This window comes from Pholcus phalangioides, unplaced genomic scaffold, assembly GCF_987345545.1.
Source record: "Pholcus phalangioides strain wild (caught in Gottingen) unplaced genomic scaffold, Ppha-v1.0 ptg000001l_1, whole genome shotgun sequence".
Taxonomy (NCBI): domain Eukaryota; kingdom Metazoa; phylum Arthropoda; class Arachnida; order Araneae; family Pholcidae; genus Pholcus; species Pholcus phalangioides.
The window spans coordinates 2,216,877-2,226,319 of NW_028301594.1; positions in this window are offsets into that span (position 1 = coordinate 2,216,877).

The following is a 9,443-nucleotide window of genomic DNA, read 5'->3' on the forward strand; positions in this document are numbered from 1 at the left end:
CTGGACATGACCTGCACTATCCACAGAATTGGCGCCCAATCTCACTTCTCAGTTCGTTAGGGAAACTTTTTGAGAGAGTGGTAGCCATCAGACTACACAAATTTGTAGAGGACAATAACATTATCGGTCCAGAGCAGCACGGTTTCCGCAGCAAGCACTCGACCACCACTCAATTATTGCGGTTCGTAGAACGAATTCAAGAAGCCAAAATTTATAAAGACTACATGTAGGCAGCAGTAGCCTCTTTCTATTTAAAGAAATCTTTTGATAAAGTTTAGCACAATGGGCTGCTGTTTAAGATGATTCGCATGGGAATGCCGTATAACATCATCAAATTTGTGAGCAATTATCTCGACTCGCGCTCCTTCCGTGTGCAGATAAATGATTCAATATCTAATTCTAGACAGATTCGTTCATCAATAGCTCAGGGAAGTGTGTTAGGTCCCATCCTACACAATTTTCACATGAAAGACTTCCCAGTTGCCCCTAAAGGCTTTACGGCTTTGTATGCTACCCTAGCAAGGCCCTTTCAAATTTACAAGAAATGGTGAGACTGATCGAGCGCTGGTGTGTGCGAACCCGTGTTGAACTGAATGCAGATAAGACTAAGTTCATGTGGTTCACGAACAAAACATCACTACCACAACAGGCATTTATAGAGTGTAAGGAATTATTGTCAACCCTGTCTCTCACAATAAATATTTGGGTGTGATTGTGGACAAGAGATTCAGTTTCTTCCGGCAGTGTGTGGATGCCGTTCGCAGGGCGACTGTGGCGTCGGTCATGCTCAACAGGCGAAGCCACAGGCACTCAAGTCTTTCAGCTCGAAATAAAATTATATTGTACAAGATGGCGATCAGACCGATGCTGTTGTATGCAGCACCTGTTTGGCTATTTTCAAAGAGGTTGAGTATCACCGCATTGGAAATATTTCAAAATAAAATCCTGAGGCGTTACACCGGTTTACCATAGTTTGTCAGAAACATCAACATCAGAAAGGATTCTGGAGTGACTGATGTAACATCTTATGCTAAGAAGCTAGCGAAAAAGCTATACCATAAACTTAGCAACTCTGAAATTCCACATCTCATGGAGATTTCCTCATATGACAGCAGAGATAAAGCACGTCTCAAAAGACCAAAAAATTTTCTTCATATGCCAGGCCTGCGCTGCCAGGTCTGTGAACATTATACGAAGTATACAAAAACATTGCACATTGCTCTTGAAGACGAGGTGATGCTGCATGTCGGTACATCTATTTATATATATTAATACTCATATAATTATAATTATGCGGTGAGCGTACTCACCTTGGCCCTGATGAGATTCCCTTTTGAAGGGGAAAAAAATTGTAAATACATTTAATCATTTTCATTACTCGCATTTATTCGTGATATTCAATTTTATCCTTGTGAGATATGTCTTGCGAAAGCATATTGCACTGGAACAGTGTAATACTCAGGAATATTCTCAAGTACTTATTTATCAAAAAAAAAAATTTTTTTTTGCTACCCTTTGGGTCTCAGGTGAACTTAAGTCTTTCACCCACCTCGTTGATCTTTATTTTCTTTTTCATTTGCAAAGCGTACTACAGCAACAGGAATTGGCAGAGTCATGATGAAGGGGGTTTGATGGGTTATAACTACCCATTGGAACTCTGTCTCACCAATTATGGTTTTCGGTTCGGAACCTCTATTAATAAGGTATGATCGTATTTACTAATACAGTTGACGCTAGATTTAAAAGTGAGGATGGGTAATATATGCAGTATGATGAATAATTAATGTTAAAAAAAAACCATTAATTATAATTATTATAATTATAACTGAATGACGACTTAACAGGCTGATGAAGTGACGTTCTGTCACAGCCCTGTTAAGTGACACTTCATGTATTTTTTGTTTTTTTAAATTAACTTCCCGCCTGCTTAAGCTTTCTTTTCCCCCTAGATTAATAACCCAATATGGGTAATATTTAGGGTGACCATACGTCCCGTATTTCCCGGGACAGTCCCGGTATTTTCTGTTTTTTTGGCTGTCCCGACTTTTTAGCAAAAGTGTCCCGGTTTTTCCCGTATTTTGCACGAAGCGTACTTGAATTTTTATTCTTTATTGAAGTCAAAGATTGAAATTATTTTCAAGTTATAAATTATATTATGATAACTACGACTATAAATGAGTATATGAATCTCCCACATTTGTCTTAGTGAAATTTTTTTTTCGTGGAATTCATTTTAATCCATTGCAATTAGCAGTAATGCATCATTTCCCGCCATTGTGATTTATCCGTAATTTCAACTATATTTGGCAACTTTGTGTGGTTTTGGCGTCGTTTTTGGCGATAATTGGCGATGTCCCGTATTTTGAATCCCAATGTCCCGTATTTCTTTTGAGGAAATATGGTCAGCCTAGTAATATTAAACTTTTGGGTTATGAGGTTGCGTGATTTGAATAAAATGATGGATCAGGATAATTGATTAATTTCTTAAAATAATTATTTATTTACAACACGAAACATAAGACGAAATAAAAAATCTACGGAGCGACATGTTGAGCTCTTGATGGTTCAATCGCTTCTACCGTGATTTCCCGCGTGACAATCCGATGGCGTCGGCTTTACAAGTGCCGCCATCTGTGAGATAAAATACAAATCGAATCTCACCACACGAGTTTCCCCCCAGTGAAGGAACATGGTGAGAGAACGATAAATGAGATACAAAATGAAAATGTGATACAAAAAATTAATCATAAGATGCAGAATAATAGATGTGCAACACATAATAAAAATATACGATGCAAAATGTACAATTAAATGCAGAAAATTCAATAAGCTGTAAAAAATATATATCGGATGCATAATATAAATGAGATGCATGAAATACAAGATGCAAAAAAAATCAATGAAATGTAGAATTATATGATGCAAAAAAATATTATGATGCACAATTCGAAACAAAATTAATTTCGGTTATCAGCCTAGGACTGAATTTGACTTTTCTGCCAGACCTAGTGACATATGGTTGTACTGGCACAGTGTCATTTTTCTTTTCTTCGAGCTTGTTTTTGTCAAGTTCCACACAGACATCGTTAAAGATAAATGCGGGTTTCACTCTGTCAAGTGAAACACAGGTCTTTCTCCCATTGACATTTAAAGTGATTTTTTTCTCATTACGAGAAATCACTTCATGGGGTCCAGTATATGGTTGTGTCAAAGGTGGTGTGATCTTGTCAACTCGAAGAAACACATGTGAGCAAGTTTGCAGTTGAGGATGCACATAAATTTTGGATTGACCATGAGCTGATGTTTGCATGGTTTGATACTATTCATACGCTCTCTGAGCTGTTGTACGTATGTGTATGTTGATGAGAGCTGACCGGGTGTATCTGTGCAGAGATCTGCAGGTAATCTCAAAGATGTACCAAAAACTAACTCGGCACTAGAGGCTTTGATATCTGGCTTGACGGCTGCCCTGAGACCAAGTAAGATGGCTGGCAATGTGACGGTCCACTTTGGATTCTCATGTGCCTTCAATGAGCTCTTTAAGACACGGTGGAACCGTTCGACCATGCCATTGGCCTGTGGATGGTAAGCAGTGGTACGAATCCTGCTAGTGCCAAGCAGGTTGATCAGTTCTCTGAAGAGTGATGATTCGAACTGCCGTCCTTGATCGGTTGTTATGGTTGATGGACATCCATAACGGCAAATCCAACCATCGAACAAGGCACGACAAACTGTGTCTGCTGTGATGTCTGCTACAGGTATGACTTCCGGCCATCTGGTGTAGCGATCAATTACTGTTAAACAGTATGTCTTTCCTTCTGAAGGAGGCAGAGGTCCAACCAGATCGATATGAATATGAGAAAATCTTGCATCGGGTGTTGCAAAGGTGCCTAAAGGTGTTTTGGTATGCTTATGAACCTTTGAGCGTTGGCACTCATTGCAACATTTTACCCAATCTTTGATGTTCCTTCTCATGTTAGGCCAAACGTATCTTGCAGATATTAGCTGAGTAGATGATGTTACACCTACATGAGCAAGATTGTGGAAATGATGAAAAATAGTCTTGCGGAAGCTCGCTGGAACAAATGGTCCTGGTGAGCCTGTAGACACATCACACACCAGTTCTGTTGCGGTAAATGGACTTGGCATTGACTTGAAAGTCAGTGAACTAGAGTTGTCTTGCTGTAACTGTTTTAATTCAGGATCCTCTCGTTGAGCAGTTGCAAAAAGGTCAAAATCCAGGAATGGTGATTTGGAAATTGAGTTGATTTCTATTCTTGAAAGAGCTCAGCTACCACATTATCTGCACCTTTATTATGACGAACATCAGTGCTGAATTGCGAGATGAAGTCGAGGTGTCGCCATTGACGTGGGCTGCATTTATCAGGATTTTGCTTGAAGGCGAAGACGAGAGGTTTCTGATCCGTGAATATTGTGAATTCACGGCCGTCTAGCATGTGTCGGAATCTTTTGACAGTAGTGTATATTGCTAACAGTTCTCGGTCGTAAGTGGAGAACTTCTGTTGACTCTTTGTCAGTTTCATGGACAGGAATGCAATGGGTTCCCATCCTTTTCCATTTGATTGCATTAGCGAACCACCGACTGCTAAATCACTGGCGTCGACCCAAAGACTTAGCTTGGCACCAGGAATTGGATGGTGAAGAAATGTTGCACCCGCTAAAGCTTGCTTCGCATCGATTAATGCTTGCTCGGCTGGATCAGTCCACTGAATGATATCAGCTGGCTTGGTTTGAGTAGCTCTTTTGGATTTCTTTTTGTTTTTTATTCCCTCCAAAAACTTGTGTAGAGGTGTTAAGATGTGTGCAGTTCTGGGCACAAAACGACGATAAAAGTTGAAGAGACCAAGAAAACGTCGTAATTGAGTGATGGTGTTTGGCTTAGGAAAGTTCAGGATGCAATCAACACGATCTGTTAAAGGCTCGATGCCAGATCCAGAAACTTTGTAACCCAAAAATTCAATTGATGAAACACCAAATACACATTTAGAGGGCTTGATGCTGAGGCCATATATTTGCAGACGTTCGAATAACAACCGAAGATGCTCGATGTGCTTGCTCTTCTGGTGATTTCGAGGCTACCAGTATGTCATCAACAAAGGCATATACAAATGGAAGTCCACGAGTGACCTCGTCAATAAACCTTTGGAATGTGGCTGCAGCGTTGCAAAGGCCAAATTGCATTCGAGTGCTCTCGAACAACCCAAATGGTGTGATAATAGCACTTTTATGGACATCTTCAGGAAGTATAGGAATCTGATGATAGGCCCTGATGAGATCTATGTGAGAAAAGATTTTACTACCATGCAATTCAGATGTAAAGTCCAGAACATTTGGAACACTGTACCGGTCCTTCACAGTCTGTGCATTTAAAGCTCGGTAATCACCAACTGGACGCCATTCATCACTGTCCTTTTTCGGGACCAAGTGCAGAGGTGATGCATAGCAGCTGTTAGATGGTCGTAAATGGCCGAGGTCAAGCATCTGCTGAAATTCTTGCTTCACGATTTTCAATCGATCAGGAGCTAGACGTCTTGGTTTGGCATGCACAGGTGGACCAACAGTCTCGATATGATGCACGACAGAGTGTTTCACAGGTTGTCCTGGTTGTGGTGGTTTGATGATGTCGGGAAACTTGCTGAGAAGGCTGTGGTAGATGGTGTCACCTTCGATGAGTTTGATTGAGTGAACTTCTGCAATGTGAAGATCACAGTCAGCATTGAGTTTTGTTGTCCTATCCAGTAAACATCGTCGTTGGAGATCCGGAACAAGATCAAAGTTGAACAGAAAGTCTGCCCCAATGATGGGTGTGGAAACATTAGCCAGTAGGAAAGTCCAAGTGAAATTACGACGGAGATTGAAATCTAATGTCACCCTCTTTTGACCATAAACACTAATGGATGAAGCATTAGCAGCAGAGAGCTTCATAGTGGCGTCACGGCGACGTTGTGATGGTGATGCTGGAAGGATAGAAACATCGGATCCAGTGTCAATCAGGAATCGAATTTTGGAATTTCTGTCCATGGTAAAAAGGCGACGAGATGCCTGTGGCAAGGAGCATGTCGCGATTACTCCTCGCCCGCCTCGTTTTTTTGAAACTTGCACGGCGACACGCACTTTCTGGCGTTGTTGCCGAATTTGTTGTGATACCAGCAGTTTTCCGATCGTGGATGCGGACTGCGCGCACGTGAGGTACGTTGGCGAGAGTTGCTACGCGAACGCAGGACGTTTTTCAACTCGCGGCGTAACTGAGCCACTTCGTCCCCAAGTTGCGCGACGGAATCCGGCTGTTGCGGTTTCTCAACTGCGTCAACATGCTGAGGGTTCACTTCGTGAATTTTGTCGGCGAGTTGAGCAGCTTTCTCGAGAACGAGTGGAGTGACAGCAGCGAGAATGGACTGAGTTGATACCGGTAGGTGCTGGAGAAAAAGCTCCATCAGCAATTCGTCGGAGAATGTCGGATGATTTCCGATCTCCCAATGACCCGCATGTTAAGAGCTTTCGAAGTTGAGTGGACGACGACTCGCTCGACCGTTTAATAAGTTCCGATTTCAGCCTTTCATACGGATCCGTGGCCGGCGGATTAACGAGAATGTCTCTGACAAGAGCCGCACTTTCCGGAGGCAGATTCGCGACAACATAGTTGTACTTTGTGACAGATTCGGTTATAGGTTTCGGAACAGCGAGAGCGAAAGTGCTTTCACACATAATAAACCACAGCGCTGGATCATGGTGGTTAAAAAGTGGTACCTGAACGGCACTTACTTCCATGCTGAAAATCCAGGAAAAATGATGTCAAGTTCCGGAAAGCGAAAGTTCACTCACGGGAAACGCCAGTAGATTGCCTCGTGCTGCAGTGAAGAAACTGGAACTTGTTTGAACTCCGCGGTCACCATTCTTTGGGTTATGAGGTTGCGTGATTTGAATAAAATGATGGATCAGGATAATTGATTAATTTCTTAAAATAATTATTTATTTACAACATGAAACGTAAGACGAAATAAAAAATCTACGGAGCGACATGTTGAGCTTTTGATGGTTCGATCGCTTCTACCGCGATTTCTCGCGTGACAATCCGATGGCGTCGGCTTTACAAGTGCCGCCATCTGTGAGATAAAATAAAAATCGAATCTCACCACAAACTCTAAGTAGTTTAAAAAAATAATAAAATATAAAACCGTGGCGAAAATCGCATTACTAGTCCAGGATGGCTAAGAAATGACTCAGGGGTATGCACTGTTTGCCAGTTTCAGTCGGAACCCATACGCCACTATGACATATTTAAGATTTAGTTATATAATGCTGTTTTCTACGGAAAACTCAAATAGTTTTTTTTTTAAATATTTATCCAAAAAAGTGTGTTCCTGCTATTTTCTCAACACCCGGGGCAAAATGAAAGAGAGCCTAGGCATCACCTCTTAATTTACGTACTTATTGTCATAAATCATAGTGCCAGATCTTATCGTGGAAGCCCCTATGCAAATGAGGTTCCCGTGCTGTGCCCGGGTGGGACTCATGTGTTAAGATGGCCCTGGGTGTCCCTTAAAGTACACGCGAATTCCGCAATTCAATGCTTAAATCCACTAGAAGTGGCCCACCGAATCCGCAATTCTAGTGGATAAAAATTTCCAAAAGAAAAAAATATCCTTCTAACAACTTATAATTTTCTAATGAAACGGAAAATGACATTCATAAACTTCTAGTGCTACATATTTCGAGAGTTCAAATTTAGGTTCCAAAAGGAATACATTATTACAGAATTCGCAGAAATGCTAAAAAACACCTTAATTAGAGATAGAAATCTATAATTAATGAAAAAATAGTTATATATATACGGTATACATACAGAATTACTGTAAGAAGTAATATTAGAATCGATGAGAGTAATTCCAGAATTCCTAAGAGTAGTTTCAGAATTATTAAGAGTAATGAGATTTTCATGAGAAAAATTTAAAATTTTTTGAAATAAATTATCGGGGAAATTTCAGATTAATTAAAATAAATAATTAATTAATGCGTTGATTAATAAATGAAAGGATGTCATTTAAAAATAAATAAGAATTCGAATTTAACGAAAGAAACAAATTTAGAGCAAAAAAGTGTTCAATAAAAATTTGGGGAATAACCGGGAATATACCGTGGTGTGACTTGGTGACCCCAATGTCTTAAAGCAGGCATCTGCAATCCGTTGCTCACGAGCACCACGGTGCTCCCCTGAAGCACATAGAATGCTCGATGCTCGTGTCCGATTTTGTACTCGCTAGTACTCATGGTCGTCTTATGAACAGCATGGGCCTCTGAGCCAAGTCATTTTTCTGAGGCCCTACCCGGAAAATTCTCGCAAATTCAAGTACTTTTCTTTTTTTTTCTGAGACCCCCGGGCTGTGCCCATGCGTTAAGCACTGCAAACACTTGATCAACGTCCTAAGTAAACACCTTGTACAAATTGCATTGAAGGATTGAAATCATCCTGATTTCATGCATTCGCAGAGCCGGATTAACCGTTAAGCAAACTAAGCACGTGCTTAGGGAATCAGGAGAAAAGGGGCAACACAAAAAATGATCAAATAGTACATTGTTTTTGAATGTACAGTTTTTCCCAGCATCAACTATCCAGCAGAAAATCTTAAAATTTTAAGAGCACTTGATTGTACAGCTGAAGATTCTAATTGAAAGGTTGACCAGGGCCGAAAATAGAGGAGGTGGGGGGGGGGCTGTTCCCTGGACCAAGAAGGGCGTCTATTTTACTCTTTTTTCAGTGAAAATTACTGGGCGGGGGGGGGGGGGTTGCCAAGATGGATACGGACTCTCTCCTCTCAAGCGAACGAGTAAATTTTCTAGCAAAATGCAAATTTTCTGCACATAATTATTCGGTATTTTACTCCTTAATTAAAATGATGCTTCTCAAGAATGGGCTACTATGAAGATCAATTAATTCAAGTTTATTAACGAATGTAAATGTTGAAAAACGAAAACAACATATTAGACATTAAATGTATACTTATTGCGACCCTGAGGGGGACATAAAAGCAGAAAAACTAAGTTAATTGCGCAAAAGAACCAACTCGTGTTAATGCTCAGTTTTTGCATTGCGATTTTGCTGAATTTTCATAAACTCCAGAGCCGTCTCAACACCATCATAGGTCCCCGGGCAAAACAAAGTTTTCTGAGGCTCCCCCATCTAGCTATATAAATACCTGACAACATATTTGCATGCTTACTCTTTCCAAACTTCAAAAAATAAAAATTGTCACGAGACCTTACCGGCACTTGAGGCTCCCGAGCCATCTTATGTCTCAAGCACATAGGCGTACGCAGTCTCAAGGGGGGGGGGGGAGGAGGTTCAATTATTTTGTCTTCTCTATGGAGGGGGGTTTACGTTTTTTCCTGAAAAATAACACTATAATCTCGGCTTGAGGCCCCCC